The sequence below is a fragment of the Ascaphus truei genome, unplaced genomic scaffold (assembly GCF_040206685.1).
Source record: "Ascaphus truei isolate aAscTru1 unplaced genomic scaffold, aAscTru1.hap1 HAP1_SCAFFOLD_1422, whole genome shotgun sequence".
Classification (NCBI taxonomy): Eukaryota; Metazoa; Chordata; class Amphibia; order Anura; family Ascaphidae; genus Ascaphus; species Ascaphus truei.
The window spans coordinates 31,796-48,613 of NW_027454305.1; the positions used below are offsets into that span (position 1 = coordinate 31,796).

Genomic DNA, 16,818 nt, shown 5'->3' on the forward strand with positions numbered 1-16,818 from the left:
ATATAAATATATATATATATATCTCAAACACACACTAAAGGGTATCATCACACTATAAATATAAACGAAGGTTAAGAAACCAGAACCCAGAAAGAATTTAAATTAATTGATTCCAATAGAACCAAACATAATAATAAACCAGGGACTGGTGGTGCCAAGGGATAAAACATACATATATATATAGAATATCGCTTGTGAGCACTTTCACACGTCTTAGAACGAAATAAGAATAGGTAGACAGGCGCACACAGAACCATCACATTAAGCGCCAGTAGTGTAGGGGTATCATGCAAGATTCCCATTCTTGCGACCCGGGTTCGAGTCCCGGCTGGCGCAGTTCATTTTATGCAGCTTTCTGGATTGTATTCTTATATACCAGGCTTCATTACTTAGAGAAATGTATGAAATAAATGGGATTTCTTACAAATAGGATGCTATATCTAGTCTCAGTGTTGTTTCCTCCTGTGTATGGATCTTTCTCTCTTGTTCCTCAGCCCCTCTTGGTTTTAGAATTTCTTCACTTCTGATTCTCTGTATTCCCATTAATTCCGTTTTATCCATAACTTGGTGATTAGGTTGAATGTTTTATTGCTCACATTGTTTCCTGTTTTGTGTGCAATGTGTTATTTTGCAATACTTTTTAGTGAATGTTTAAATGTTACAATCTGGATACACTCGTTTGTTTCACGAGCAATGAGATCAGACACTAAAGCTCACGGTCACATAACCTGCTCATTATGATAGAGTTTCTGTCCTTTTCATCTGTGATAAAAGTTTGGACCCCCCTCTTTATTTCCCCATATGTTTAAGGGACAGGGGCATGATTCAACCTCCCCTGTACCTGAGAACATTCAGGCTGCATCGAATCGGGTTGTGGTCAGACAACACAGGGGGACACATACAGTGGCCCTCAGAATCAGGGGTCCATATACAATACATTGGGTACACAGTGTCACTTATTCAGTCCCGTTAGCCCGTGTGCTAACTAATGGGCCACTGTTGGTGCCAGCACAGTGTTGGAGCTCGTGTAGAGTCATGTGTTTTACAAACATTTGCTGTAGGGGCGATCCCCTAGATGCGTTCTCACTTGGTTTACTCACAGCTTGGAACCCCAGCTTACACGGGCTCCCTTTCTCCGGTGATGTCCCCTCCCATGCCCTGAGCCCAGCTGTGCTCTGTCCTCAACCTTCTGGTCCATCAAATTAAGACATTAATAGAAGCACCAGTAGTGTAGGTCTTCCATTTTTTTTTTTTATATATTTTCTTTACATTTTTGTGTTCACATTTATTGACCTTATTGATCAGTGATTGGTAATATATATACATATTGATTAGTGATTGGAAATATATATATGTATATTGATCAGTGATTGGTAATATATATACATATTGATTAGTGATTGGTATTTAACTTCTTAGTAATCAGTTATTGGCATTGATCAGTGGCTGGTACTGAACGCTTTATTAATCAGTGATTGGTATTGATCTGTGATTGGTAATGTAACATAGGTTACATATCGCCCCCCCATACCTGTGCCCAACTCTTGTCTGGTTATAGAGATGCATTTTGATGTGATTTGATGTGAATGATATTAAACTCTTTATTGATCAGTGATTGCTATTGAACTTTTTAATAATCAATCATTTGTTTTGAACACCTTATTGATCAGTGAAAGGTATTGATCAGTGATTGGTAATGAAATATAGGTTTTATATAAATATATATATATGTATATATATATATATATATATATATATATATATATATATATATATATATGTATTCATCTCAAACACACACTAAAGGGTATCATCACACTATAAATATAAACGAAGGTTAAGAAACCAGAACCCAGAAAGAATTTAAATTAATTGATTCCAATAGAACCAAACATAATAATAAACCAGGGACTGGTGGTGCCAAGGGATAAAACATTCATATATATATATATATATAGAATATAGCTTGTTAGCACATTCACACGTCTTAGAACGAAATAAGAATAGGCAGACAGGCGCACACAGAACCATCACATTAAGCGCCAGTAGTGTAGGGGTATCATGCAAGATTCCCATTCTTGCGACCCGGGTTCGAGTCCCGGCTGGCGCAGTTCATTTTATGCAGCTTTCTGGATTGTATTCTTATATACCAGGCTTCATTACATAGAGAAATGTATGAAATAAATGGGATTTCTTACAAATAGGATGCTATATCTAGTCTCAGTGTTGTTTCCTCCTGTGTATGGATCCTTCTCTCTTGTTCCTCAGCCCCTCCTGGTTTTAGAATTTCTTCACTTCTGATTCTCTGTATTCCCATTAATTCCGTTTTATCCATAACTTGGTGATTAGGTTGAATGTTTTATTGCTCACATTGTTTCCTGTTTTGTGTGCAATGTGTTATTTTGCAATACTTTTTAGTGAATGTTTAAATGTTACATTCTGGATACACTCGTTTGTTTCACGTGCAATGAGATCAGACACTAAAGCTCACGGTCACATAACCTGCTCATTATGATAGAGTTTCTGTCCTTTTCATCTGTGAGAAAAGTTTGGACCCCCCTCTTTATTTCCCCATATGTTTAAGGGACAGGGGCATGATTCAACCTCCCCTGTACCTGAGAACATTCAGGCTGCATCGAATCGGGTTGTGGTCAGACAACACAGGGGGACACATACAGTGGCCCTCAGAATCAGGGGTCCATATACAATACATTGGGTACACAGTGTCACTTATTCAGTCCCGTTAGCCCGTGTGCTAACTAATGGGCCACTGTTGGTGCCAGCACAGTGTTGGAGCTCGTGTAGAGTCATGTGTTTTACAAACAGTTGCTGGCCTGGGACTTCACAAAGGATGGTGTTAGCTGTGTACTTCAAAAGGATTGTGATGTGCTCTAGGGGCGATCCCCTAGATGCGTTCTCACTTGGTTTACTCACAGCTTGGAACCCCAGCTTACACGGGCTCCCTTTCTCCGGTGATGTCCCCTCCCATTCCCTGAGCCCAGCTGTGCTCTGTCCTCAACCTTCTGGTCCATCAAATTAAGACATTAATAGAAGCACCAGTAGTGTAGGTCTTCCATTTTTTTTTTTTTATATATTTTCTTTACATTTTTGTGTTCACATTTATTGACCTTATTGATCAGTGATTGGTAATATATATACATATTAATTAGTGATTGGAAATATATATATGTATATTGATCAGTTATTGGTAATATATATACATATTGATTAGTGATTGGTATTTAACTTCTTATTAATCAGTTATTGGCATTGATCAGTGGCTGGTACTGAACGCTTTATTAATCAGTGATTGGTATTGATCTGTGATTGGTAATGTAACATAGGTTACATATCGCCCCCCCATACCTGTGCCCAACTCTTGTCTGGTTATAGAGATGCATTTTGATGTGATTTGATGTGAATGATATTAAACTCTTTATTGATCAGTGATTGCTATTGAACTTTTTAATAATCAATCATTTGTTTTGAACACCTTATTGATCAGTGAAAGGTATTGATCAGTGATTGGTAATGTAATATAGGTTTTATATAAATATATATATATATATCTCAAACACACACTAAAGGGTATCATCACACTATAAATATAAACGAAGGTTAAGAAACCAGAACCCAGAAAGAATTTAAATTAATTGATTCCAATAGAACCAAACATAATAATAAACCAGGGACTGGTGGTGCCAAGGGATAAAACATACATATATATATAGAATATCGCTTGTGAGCACTTTCACACGTCTTAGAACGAAATAAGAATAGGTAGACAGGCGCACACAGAACCATCACATTAAGCGCCAGTAGTGTAGGGGTATCATGCAAGATTCCCATTCTTGCGACCCGGGTTCGAGTCCCGGCTGGCGCAGTTCATTTTATGCAGCTTTCTGGATTGTATTCTTATATACCAGGCTTCATTACTTAGAGAAATGTATGAAATAAATGGGATTTCTTACAAATAGGATGCTATATCTAGTCTCAGTGTTGTTTCCTCCTGTGTATGGATCTTTCTCTCTTGTTCCTCAGCCCCTCTTGGTTTTAGAATTTCTTCACTTCTGATTCTCTGTATTCCCATTAATTCCGTTTTATCCATAACTTGGTGATTAGGTTGAATGTTTTATTGCTCACATTGTTTCCTGTTTTGTGTGCAATGTGTTATTTTGCAATACTTTTTAGTGAATGTTTAAATGTTACAATCTGGATACACTCGTTTGTTTCACGAGCAATGAGATCAGACACTAAAGCTCACGGTCACATAACCTGCTCATTATGATAGAGTTTCTGTCCTTTTCATCTGTGAGAAAAGTTTGGACCCCCCTCTTTATTTCCCCATATGTTTAAGGGACAGGGGCATGATTCAACCTCCCCTGTACCTGAGAACATTCAGGCTGCATCGAATCGGGTTGTGGTCAGACAACACAGGGGGACACATACAGTGGCCCTCAGAATCAGGGGTCCATATACAATACATTGGGTACACAGTGTCACTTATTCAGTCCCGTTAGCCTGTGTGCTAACTAATGGGCCACTGTTGGTGCCAGCACAGTGTTGGAGCTCGTGTAGAGTCATGTGTTTTACAAACAGTTGCTGGCCTGGGACTTCACAAAGGATGGTGTTAGCTGTGTACTTCAAAAGGATTGTGATGTGCTCTAGGGGCGATCCCCTAGATGCGTTCTCACTTGGTTTACTCACAGCTTGGAACCCCAGCTTACACGGGCTCCCTTTCTCCGGTGATGTCCCCTCCCATTCCCTGAGCCCAGCTGTGCTCTGTCCTCAACCTTCTGGTCCATCAAATTAAGACATTAATAGAAGCACCAGTAGTGTAGGTCTTCCATTTTTTTTTTTTTATATATTTTCTTTACATTTTTGTGTTCACATTTATTGACCTTATTGATCAGTGATTGGTAATATATATACATATTAATTAGTGATTGGAAATATATATATGTATATTGATCAGTTATTGGTAATATATATACATATTGATTAGTGATTGGTATTTAACTTCTTATTAATCAGTTATTGGCATTGATCAGTGGCTGGTACTGAACGCTTTATTAATCAGTGATTGGTATTGATCTGTGATTGGTAATGTAACATAGGTTACATATCGCCCCCCCATACCTGTGCCCAACTCTTGTCTGGTTATAGAGATGCATTTTGATGTGATTTGATGTGAATGATATTAAACTCTTTATTGATCAGTGATTGCTATTGAACTTTTTAATAATCAATCATTTGTTTTGAACACCTTATTGATCAGTGAAAGGTATTGATCAGTGATTGGTAATGTAATATAGGTTTTATATAAATATATATATATATATCTCAAACACACACTAAAGGGTATCATCACACTATAAATATAAACGAAGGTTAAGAAACCAGAACCCAGAAAGAATTTAAATTAATTGATTCCAATAGAACCAAACATAATAATAAACCAGGGACTGGTGGTGCCAAGGGATAAAACATACATATATATATAGAATATCGCTTGTGAGCACTTTCACACGTCTTAGAACGAAATAAGAATAGGTAGACAGGCGCACACAGAACCATCACATTAAGCGCCAGTAGTGTAGGGGTATCATGCAAGATTCCCATTCTTGCGACCCGGGTTCGAGTCCCGGCTGGCGCAGTTCATTTTATGCAGCTTTCTGGATTGTATTCTTATATACCAGGCTTCATTACTTAGAGAAATGTATGAAATAAATGGGATTTCTTACAAATAGGATGCTATATCTAGTCTCAGTGTTGTTTCCTCCTGTGTATGGATCTTTCTCTCTTGTTCCTCAGCCCCTCTTGGTTTTAGAATTTCTTCACTTCTGATTCTCTGTATTCCCATTAATTCCGTTTTATCCATAACTTGGTGATTAGGTTGAATGTTTTATTGCTCACATTGTTTCCTGTTTTGTGTGCAATGTGTTATTTTGCAATACTTTTTAGTGAATGTTTAAATGTTACAATCTGGATACACTCGTTTGTTTCACGAGCAATGAGATCAGACACTAAAGCTCACGGTCACATAACCTGCTCATTATGATAGAGTTTCTGTCCTTTTCATCTGTGATAAAAGTTTGGACCCCCCTCTTTATTTCCCCATATGTTTAAGGGACAGGGGCATGATTCAACCTCCCCTGTACCTGAGAACATTCAGGCTGCATCGAATCGGGTTGTGGTCAGACAACACAGGGGGACACATACAGTGGCCCTCAGAATCAGGGGTCCATATACAATACATTGGGTACACAGTGTCACTTATTCAGTCCCGTTAGCCCGTGTGCTAACTAATGGGCCACTGTTGGTGCCAGCACAGTGTTGGAGCTCGTGTAGAGTCATGTGTTTTACAAACATTTGCTGTAGGGGCGATCCCCTAGATGCGTTCTCACTTGGTTTACTCACAGCTTGGAACCCCAGCTTACACGGGCTCCCTTTCTCCGGTGATGTCCCCTCCCATGCCCTGAGCCCAGCTGTGCTCTGTCCTCAACCTTCTGGTCCATCAAATTAAGACATTAATAGAAGCACCAGTAGTGTAGGTCTTCCATTTTTTTTTTTTATATATTTTCTTTACATTTTTGTGTTCACATTTATTGACCTTATTGATCAGTGATTGGTAATATATATACATATTGATTAGTGATTGGAAATATATATATGTATATTGATCAGTGATTGGTAATATATATACATATTGATTAGTGATTGGTATTTAACTTCTTAGTAATCAGTTATTGGCATTGATCAGTGGCTGGTACTGAACGCTTTATTAATCAGTGATTGGTATTGATCTGTGATTGGTAATGTAACATAGGTTACATATCGCCCCCCCATACCTGTGCCCAACTCTTGTCTGGTTATAGAGATGCATTTTGATGTGATTTGATGTGAATGATATTAAACTCTTTATTGATCAGTGATTGCTATTGAACTTTTTAATAATCAATCATTTGTTTTGAACACCTTATTGATCAGTGAAAGGTATTGATCAGTGATTGGTAATGAAATATAGGTTTTATATAAATATATATATATGTATATATATATATATATATATATATATATATATATATATATATATATATGTATTCATCTCAAACACACACTAAAGGGTATCATCACACTATAAATATAAACGAAGGTTAAGAAACCAGAACCCAGAAAGAATTTAAATTAATTGATTCCAATAGAACCAAACATAATAATAAACCAGGGACTGGTGGTGCCAAGGGATAAAACATTCATATATATATATATATATAGAATATAGCTTGTTAGCACATTCACACGTCTTAGAACGAAATAAGAATAGGCAGACAGGCGCACACAGAACCATCACATTAAGCGCCAGTAGTGTAGGGGTATCATGCAAGATTCCCATTCTTGCGACCCGGGTTCGAGTCCCGGCTGGCGCAGTTCATTTTATGCAGCTTTCTGGATTGTATTCTTATATACCAGGCTTCATTACATAGAGAAATGTATGAAATAAATGGGATTTCTTACAAATAGGATGCTATATCTAGTCTCAGTGTTGTTTCCTCCTGTGTATGGATCCTTCTCTCTTGTTCCTCAGCCCCTCCTGGTTTTAGAATTTCTTCACTTCTGATTCTCTGTATTCCCATTAATTCCGTTTTATCCATAACTTGGTGATTAGGTTGAATGTTTTATTGCTCACATTGTTTCCTGTTTTGTGTGCAATGTGTTATTTTGCAATACTTTTTAGTGAATGTTTAAATGTTACATTCTGGATACACTCGTTTGTTTCACGTGCAATGAGATCAGACACTAAAGCTCACGGTCACATAACCTGCTCATTATGATAGAGTTTCTGTCCTTTTCATCTGTGAGAAAAGTTTGGACCCCCCTCTTTATTTCCCCATATGTTTAAGGGACAGGGGCATGATTCAACCTCCCCTGTACCTGAGAACATTCAGGCTGCATCGAATCGGGTTGTGGTCAGACAACACAGGGGGACACATACAGTGGCCCTCAGAATCAGGGGTCCATATACAATACATTGGGTACACAGTGTCACTTATTCAGTCCCGTTAGCCCGTGTGCTAACTAATGGGCCACTGTTGGTGCCAGCACAGTGTTGGAGCTCGTGTAGAGTCATGTGTTTTACAAACAGTTGCTGGCCTGGGACTTCACAAAGGATGGTGTTAGCTGTGTACTTCAAAAGGATTGTGATGTGCTGTAGGGGCGATCCCCTAGATGCGTTCTCACTTGGTTTACTCACAGCTTGGAACCCCAGCTTACACGGGCTCCCTTTCTCCGGTGATGTCCCCTCCCATTCCCTGAGCCCAGCTGTGCTCTGTCCTCAACCTTCTGGTCCATCAAATTAAGACATTAATAGAAGCACCAGTAGTGTATGTCTTCCATTTTTTTTTTTTTATATATTTTCTTTACATTTTTGTGTTCACATTTATTGACCTTATTGATCAGTGATTGGTAATATATATACATATTGATTAGTGATTGGAAATATATATATGTATATTGATCAGTTCATTGGTAATATATATACATACTAGCTGAGAGCCCCGGCGTTGCCCGGGATGTTTGTGGTGTGGGTGTGGCATTTGGGTGGGGAGTGGTCCACGCGGCCCATGTGCGGTGGTAGTGCTGCTGTGGCTGTACTGATGGTGATTGTATTGGTGTGCTGATTTGGGAGGGTTTGGTGCTGATGTGGGGGTGCGGATGTGGGTGTGCCGATGGGGGAGGTGCAAAGGTGGCGATGTGTGGGTGCTGATGGTGTTGATGGGGCTGGGAATGGTGGGGAGCCGAGAATGCCAGTGTGCTGGGGGGGCATGGGATACCGGTGTGCTGATGTGGTGGTGCTGGGGTGTGTGTGTGTATACACGTGTGTGTGTATGTGTATACACGTGTGTGTGTATACACGTGTGTGTGTGTATACACGTGTGTGTGTGTATACACGTGTGTGTATACACGTGTGTGTGTGTATACACGTGTGTGTGTGTATACACGTGTGTGTATACACGTGTGTGTGTGTATACACGTGTGTGTGTGTGTATACACGTGTGTGTGTATACACATGTGTGTGTGTGTGTATACACGTGTGTGTATACACGTGTGTGTGTATACATTGTGTGTATGTATATATTGTGTGTGTGTATACGTGTGTGTGTATACACATGTGTGTATACACGTGTATACATGTTTGTGTGTGTGTATACATGTTTGTGTGTATACATTGTATGTGTGTGTGTGTATAAGTGTGTGTGTGTGTGTGTGTGTGTGTGTGTGTACACTGTTTGTGTGTGTATACACGTGTGTGTGTGTATACGTGTGTGTGTGTGTATACGTGTGTGTGTGCGTATACATGTGTGTGTATATACATGTGTGTGTATATACATGTGTGTGTATATACATGTGTGTGTATATACATGTGTGTGTATAAAAATGTGTGTGTGTACACATGTGTGTGTGTACACATGTGTGTGTGTGTGTACACCGTGTGTGTGTACACGTGTGTGTGTACACGTGTGTGTGTACACATGTGTGTGTGTGTACACATGTGTGTGTGTGTGTACACATGTGTGTGTGTGTACACATGTGTGTGTGTGTACACATGTGTGTGTGTGTGTACACATGTGTGTGTGTGTACACATGTGTGTGTGTGTGTGTGTGTACACGTGTGTGTGTGTACACGTGTGTGTATACACATGTGTGTGTGGTGTATACACATGTGTGTGTGTGTATACACGTGTGTGTGTGTATACACATGTGTGTGTGTGTATACACATGTGTGTGTGTGTATACACATGTGTGTGTATACACGTGTGTGTATACACGTGTGTGTGTGTGTGTATACATGTGTGTGTGTGTATACATGTGTGTGTGTGTATACATGTGTGTGTATACATGTGTGTGTGTATACATTATGTGTATGTATACCTGTGTGTATACGTGTGTGAGTGTATACGTGTGTGTGTGTATGTGTACATGTGTTGTGGTGTATGTCTCCACGTATGGGTTTGTATGTCTCCATGTGTGTGTGTGTATGTCTCCATGTGTGTGTGTACGTGTACATGTGTGTGAGTATACGTGTACATGTGTGTGTGTGTACGTGTCTACGTGTACATGTGTGTGTGTGTGTGTGTGTGTACGTGTACGTGTGTGTGTGTGTGTACGTGTCTACGTGTACATGTGTGTGTGCGTGTCTACGTGTACATGTGTGTGTGTCTACGTGTACGTGCGTGTGTGTCTACGTGCGTGTGTGTGTACGTGTGTATGTGTGTGTCTATGTGTGTGTCTACGTGTGTGTGTTTGTGTCTACGTGTGTGTGTTTGTGTATACGTGTGTGTGTGTATACGTGTGTGTGTGTCTACGTCTGTGTGTGTGTGTGTGTGTGTCTACGTTGTGTGTGTGTGTCTGTGTCCCTGTGTGTCCTTTGGCCCGTGACTCCGCCTCAGGAAGGGGGGGGGGTGGGGGGGGAGGTGGTGGGAAGGAGGGGGGTGGGGGGGAAGGGAGGTGGGGGGGAGGTGGTGGGAAGGAGGGGGGTGGGGGGGAGGTGGTGGGAAAGGGGGGGGGGGTGCGGGGGAGGTGGTGGGAAGGGGGGGGGTGCGGGGGAGGTGGTGGGAAGGGGGGGGAGGTGGTGGGGAGTTGGGAAGGGGGTGGGGGAGGTGGGAAGGGGGGTGGAGGTGGTGAGAGGTTGTAAGGGGGGAGTGAAGGGAAGGTGAAGGGGGGGTGAAGGTGGGGGTGGAGGGGAGGTGAAGGGGAGGTGAAGGGGGGGTGGAGGGGAGGTGAAGGGGGGGGTGGAGTGGAGGTGAAGGGGGGGGGTGGAGGGGAGGTGAAGGGGGGGGGGGTGGAGGGGAGGTGAAGGGGGGTGGAGGGGAGGTGAAGGGGGGTGGAGGGGAGGTGAAGGGGAGGTGAGGGGGGGTGAAGGGGAGGTGAAGGGGGGGTGGAGGGAGGTGAAGGGGGGGGGTGGAGGGAGGTGAAGGGGGGGGTGGAGGGGAGGTGAAGGGGGGGGGGTGGAGGGGAGGTGGTGGGGGGGGGGTGAAGGGGAGGTGAAGGGGGGGGGTGGAGGGGAGGTGAAGGGGGGGGGTGGAGGGAGGTGGTGGGGGGGGTGAAGGGGAGGTGAAGGGGGGTGAAGGGGAGGTGGGGGGGGTGAAGGGGAGGTGGGGGGGGTGAAGGGAGGTGGGGGGGGTGAAGGGGAGGTGGGGGGGGGGGGGTGAAGGGGAGGTAGGGGGGGTGAAGGGGAGGTCGGGGGGGGGTGAAGGGGAGGTGGGGGGGGGTGAAGGGAGGTGAAGGGGGGTGGAGGGAGGTGAAGGGGGGGTGGAGGGGAGGTGAAGGGGGGGTGGAGGGGAGGTGAAGGGGGGGTGGAGGGAGGTGGAAGGGAAGTGGAGTGAGGGGAGGTGAGGGGTGGGTGAGGGAGGTGAGATGAAGGGGGGTGAGGGGAGGTGAAGGGGGGGTGAGGGGTGGTGAAGGGGGGTGAGGGGGGGTGAGGGGAGGTGAAGGGGGGTGTGGGGAGGTGAAGGCCGCTCCCTCACCCGTCCGGCCGCTCACTCACCCGTTCGGCCAGCTCCCTCACCAGTCCGGCCGCTCCCACGTGGATCTGAGGCGGGAGGCAGCTTGTTGTGGCCGGTCCCCCGCTGTGTCCCGGGCGCTCGCTCGCTCCGCTGACTGTAGCGGCGCCGGGGGGGGGGGGGGGTGGAGGGGAGGTGATTTGAAGGGGGGTGAGGGGAGGTGAAGGCCGCTCCACTCACCCGTCCGGCCGCTCCCACGTGGAACTGAGGCGGGAGGCAGCTTGTTGTGGCCGCTCCCCCGCTGTGTCCCGGGCACTCGCTCCTCCGCTGACAGTAGCGGCGCCGGGGGGGGGGGAGGCTGATTTCGGGGAGGAAGAGGCGGAGGCTCCGGCGGGTATGTGAGGCGCCCCCCCCCCCCCCGGGGTGTATACATGCTGCTAATGTACACCCCCCCCTACTGTGTGTGTGTGTCCTGTGTGTGTCCGTGTGTGTGTGTCCGTGTGTGTGTCCGTGTGTGTGTGTGTGTGTGTGTGTGTGTGTATATCCCTGTGTGTGTGTGTCCCTGTGTGTCCTTTGGGCCGTCACTCCGCCTCAGGCCAATGAGAGGTGTGCGGGGGCGGCCCAAGGGACCAATGAGATTTCCCTAGGGACACCGGACATCCAGCAGGCAGGCATGCATGCAGGCAGGCAGGCATACAGTGCTTTCACTAATATAGTATAAGATTGATTAGTGATTGGTATTTAACTTCTTATTAATCAGTTATTGGCATTGATCAGTGGCTGGTACTGAACGCTTTATTAATCAGTGATTGGTATTGATCTGTGATTGGTAATGTAACATAGGTTACATATCGCCCCCCCATACCTGTGCCCAACTCTTGTCTGGTTATAGAGATGCATTTTGATGTGATTTGATGTGAATGATATTAAACTCTTTATTGATCAGTGATTGCTATGAACTTTTTAATAATCAATCATTTGTTTTGAACACCTTATTGATCAGTGAAAGGTATTGATCAGTGATTGGTAATGAAATATAGGTTTTATATAAATATATATATGTATATATTATATATATGTATTCATCTCAAACACACACTAAAGGGTATCATCACACTATAAATATAAACGAAGGTTAAGAAACCAGAACCCAGAAAGAATTTAAATTAATTGATTCCAATAGAACCAAACATAATAATAAACCAGGGACTGGTGGTGCCAAGGGATAAAACATACATATATATATATATAGAATATCGCTTGTTAGCACATTCACACGTCTTAGAAAGAAATAAGAATAGGCAGACAGGCGCACACAGAACCATCACATTAAGCGCCAGTAGTGTAGGGGTATCATGCAAGATTCCCATTCTTGCGACCCGGGTTCGAGTCCCGGCTGGCGCAGTTCATTTTATGCAGCTTTCTGGATTGTATTCTTATATACCAGGCTTCATTACATAGAGAAATGTATGAAATAAATGGGATTTCTTACAAATAGGATGCTATATCTAGTCTCAGTGTTGTTTCCTCCTGTGTATGGATCCTTCTCTCTTGTATTATCCTTATATTGGACATTGTTCCTCAGCCCCTCCTGGTTTTAGAATTTCTTCACTTCTGATTCTCTGTATTACCATTAATTCCGTTTTATCCATAACTTGGTGATTAGGTTGAATGTTTTATTGCTCACATTGTTTCCTGTTTTGTGTGCAATGTGTTATTTTGCAATGCTTTTTAGTGAATGTTTAAATGTTACAATCTGGATACACTCGTTTGTTTCACGAGCAATGAGATCAGACACTAAAGCTCACGGTCACATAACCTGCTCATTATGATAGAGTTTCTGTCCTTTTCATCTGTGATAAAAGTTTGGACCCCCCTCTTTATTTCCCCATATGTTTAAGGGACAGGGGCATGATTCAACCTCCCCTGTAACTGAGAACATTCAGGCTGCATCGAATCGGGTTGTGGTCAGACAACACAGGGGGACACATACAGTGGCCCTCAGAATCAGGGGTCCATATACAATACATTGGGTACACAGTTCAGATACATTGGGTGTCACTTATTCAGTCCCGTTAGCCCGTGTGCTAACTAATGGGCCACTGTTGGTGCCAGCACAGTGTTGGAGCTCGTGTAGAGTCATGTGTTTTACAAACAGTTGCTGGCCTGGGACTTCACAAAGGATGGTGTTAGCTGTGTACTTCAAAAGGATTGTGATGTGCTGTAGGGGCGATCCCCTAGATGCGTTCTCACTTGGTTTACTCACAGCTTGGAACCCCAGCTTACACGGGCTCCCTTTCTCCGGTCATGTCCCCTCTCATTCCCTGAGCCCAGCTGTGCTCTGTCCTCAACCTTCTGGTCCATCAAATTAAGACATTAATAGAAGCACCAGTAGTGTAGGTCTTCCATTTTTTTTTTTTTATATATTTTCTTTACATTTTTGTGTTCACATTTATTGACCTTATTGATCAGTGATTGGTAATATATATACATATTGATTAGTGATTGGAAATATATATATGTATATTGATCAGTGATTGGTAATATATATACATATTGATTAGTGATTGGTATTTAACTTCTTATTAATCAGTTATTGGCATTGATCAGTGGCTGGTACTGAACGCTTTATTAATCAGTGATTGGTATTGATCTGTGATTGGTAATGTAACATAGGTTACATATCGCCCCCCCATACCTGTGCCCAACTCTTGTCTGGTTATAGAGATGCATTTTGATGTGATTTGATGTGAATGATATTAAACTCTTTATTGATCAGTGATTGCTATTGAACTTTTTAATAATCAATCATTTGTTTTGAACACCTTATTGATCAGTGAAAGGTATTGATCAGTGATTGGTAATGAAATATAGGTTTTATATAAATATATATATGTATATATATATATATATATATATATATATATATATATATATGTATTCATCTCAAACACACACTAAAGGGTATCATCACACTATAAATATAAACGAAGGTTAAGAAACCAGAAACCAGAAAGAATTTAAATTAATTGATTCCAATAGAACCAAACATAATAATAAACCAGGGACTGGTGGTGCCAAGGGATAAAACATTCATATATATATATATATAGAATATAGCTTGTTAGCACATTCACACGTCTTAGAACGAAATAAGAATAGGCAGACAGGTGCACACAGAACCATCACATTAAGCGCCAGTAGTGTAGGGGTATCATGCAAGATTCCCATTCTTGCGACCCGGGTTCGAGTCCCGGCTGGCGCAGTTCATTTTATGCAGCTTTCTGGATTGTATTCTTATATACCAGGCTTCATTACTTAGAGAAATGTATGAAATAAATGGGATTTCTTACAAATAGGATGCTATATCTAGTCTCAGTGTTGTTTCCTCCTGTGTATGGATCCTTCTCTCTTGTTCCTCAGCCCCTCCTGGTTTTAGAATTTCTTCACTTCTGATTCTCTGTATTCCCATTAATTCCGTTTTATCCATAACTTGGTGATTAGGTTGAATGTTTTATTGCTCACATTGTTTCCTGTTTTGTGTGCAATGTGTTATTTTGCAATGCTTTTTAGTGAATGTTTAAATGTTACAATCTGGATACACTCGTTTGTTTCACGTGCAATGAGATCAGACACTAAAGCTCACGGTCACATAACCTGCTCATTATGATAGAGTTTCTGTCCTTTTCATCTGTGAGAAAAGTTTGGACCCCCCTCTTTATTTCCCCATATGTTTAAGGGACAGGGGCATGATTCAACCTCCCCTGTACCTGAGAACATTCAGGCTGCATCGAATCGGGTTGTGGTCAGACAACACAGGGGGACACATACAGTGGCCCTCAGAATCAGGGGTCCATATACAATACATTGGGTACACAGTGTCACTTATTCAGTCCCGTTAGCCCGTGTGCTAACTAATGGGCCACTGTTGGTGCCAGCACAGTGTTGGAGCTCGTGTAGAGTCATGTGTTTTACAAACAGTTGCTGGCCTGGGACTTCACAAAGGATGGTGTTAGCTGTGTACTTCAAAAGGATTGTGATGTGCTCTAGGGGCGATCCCCTAGATGCGTTCTCACTTGGTTTACTCACAGCTTGGAACCCCAGCTTACACGGGCTCCCTTTCTCCGGTGATGTCCCCTCCCATTCCCTGAGCCCAGCTGTGCTCTGTCCTCAACCTTCTGGTCCATCAAATTAAGACATTAATAGAAGCACCAGTAGTGTAGGTCTTCCATTTTTTTTTTTTTTTATATATTTTCTTTACATTTTTGTGTTCACATTTATTGACCTTATTGATCAGTGATTGGTAATATATATACATATTGATTAGTGATTGGAAATATATATATGTATATTGATCAGTGATTGGTAATATATATACATATTGATTAGTGATTGGTATTTAACTTCTTATTAATCAGTTATTGGCATTGATCAGTGGCTGGTACTGAACGCTTTATTAATCAGTGATTGGTATTGATCTGTGATTGGTAATGTAACATAGGTTACATATCGCCCCCCCATACCTGTGCCCAACTCTTGTCTGGTTATAGAGATGCATTTTGATGTGATTTGATGTGAATGATATTAAACTCTTTATTGATCAGTGATTGCTATTGAACTTTTTAATAATCAATCATTTGTTTTGAACACCTTATTGATCAGTGAAAGGTATTGATCAGTGATTGGTAATGAAATATAGGTTTTATATAAATATATATATGTATATATATATATATATGTATTCATCTCAAACACACACTAAAGGGTATCATCACACTATAAATATAAACGAAGGTTAAGAAACCAGAACCCAGAAAGAATTTAAATTAATTGATTCCAATAGAACCAAACATAATAATAAACCAGGGACTGGTGGTGCCAAGGGATAAAACATACATATATATATATATAGAATATCGCTTGTTAGCACATTCACACGTCTTAGAAAGAAATAAGAATAGGCAGACAGGCGCACACAGAACCATCACATTAAGCGCCAGTAGTGTAGGGGTATCATGCAAGATTCCCATTCTTGCGACCTGCGTTCGAGTCCCGGCTGGCGCAGTTCATTTTATGCAGCTTTCTGGATTGTATTCTTATATACCAGGCTTCATTACATAGAGAAATGTATGAAATAAATGGGATTTCTTACAAATAGGATGCTATATCTAGTCTCAGTGTTGTTTCCTCCTGTGTATGGATCCTTCTCTCTTGTATTATCCTTATATTGGACATTGTTCCTCAGCCCCTCCTGGTTTTAGAATTTCTTCACTTCTGATTCTCTGTATTACCATTAATTCCGTTTTATCCATAA

The 16,818-nt window shown here is 42.1% G+C and overlaps 8 non-coding genes across 8 annotated transcripts; all 8 read left to right on the top strand.

Annotated features, from left to right (window-relative positions):
• The first annotated feature begins 265 nt into the window (after positions 1-265).
• TRNAG-CCC (transfer RNA glycine (anticodon CCC)) lies at positions 266-336 on the top strand. The gene has a single exon. It is a non-coding gene; the product is annotated as a tRNA-Gly (tRNA).
• A 1,703-nt stretch (positions 337-2,039) lies between these two features.
• TRNAG-CCC (transfer RNA glycine (anticodon CCC)) lies at positions 2,040-2,110 on the top strand. The gene has a single exon. It is a non-coding gene; the product is annotated as a tRNA-Gly (tRNA).
• Positions 2,111-3,812: 1,702 nt separating this feature from the next.
• On the top strand, positions 3,813-3,883 carry TRNAG-CCC (transfer RNA glycine (anticodon CCC)). Its single transcript has one exon. It is a non-coding gene; the product is annotated as a tRNA-Gly (tRNA).
• Positions 3,884-5,585: 1,702 nt separating this feature from the next.
• TRNAG-CCC (transfer RNA glycine (anticodon CCC)) lies at positions 5,586-5,656 on the top strand. Its single transcript has one exon. It is a non-coding gene; the product is annotated as a tRNA-Gly (tRNA).
• Positions 5,657-7,359: 1,703 nt separating this feature from the next.
• On the top strand, positions 7,360-7,430 carry TRNAG-CCC (transfer RNA glycine (anticodon CCC)). The gene has a single exon. It is a non-coding gene; the product is annotated as a tRNA-Gly (tRNA).
• A 5,407-nt stretch (positions 7,431-12,837) lies between these two features.
• Positions 12,838-12,908, top strand: TRNAG-CCC (transfer RNA glycine (anticodon CCC)). Its single transcript has one exon. It is a non-coding gene; the product is annotated as a tRNA-Gly (tRNA).
• Positions 12,909-14,698: 1,790 nt separating this feature from the next.
• TRNAG-CCC (transfer RNA glycine (anticodon CCC)) lies at positions 14,699-14,769 on the top strand. The gene has a single exon. It is a non-coding gene; the product is annotated as a tRNA-Gly (tRNA).
• A 1,728-nt stretch (positions 14,770-16,497) lies between these two features.
• TRNAG-CCC (transfer RNA glycine (anticodon CCC)) lies at positions 16,498-16,568 on the top strand. Its single transcript has one exon. It is a non-coding gene; the product is annotated as a tRNA-Gly (tRNA).
• Positions 16,569-16,818: the final 250 nt, after the last annotated feature.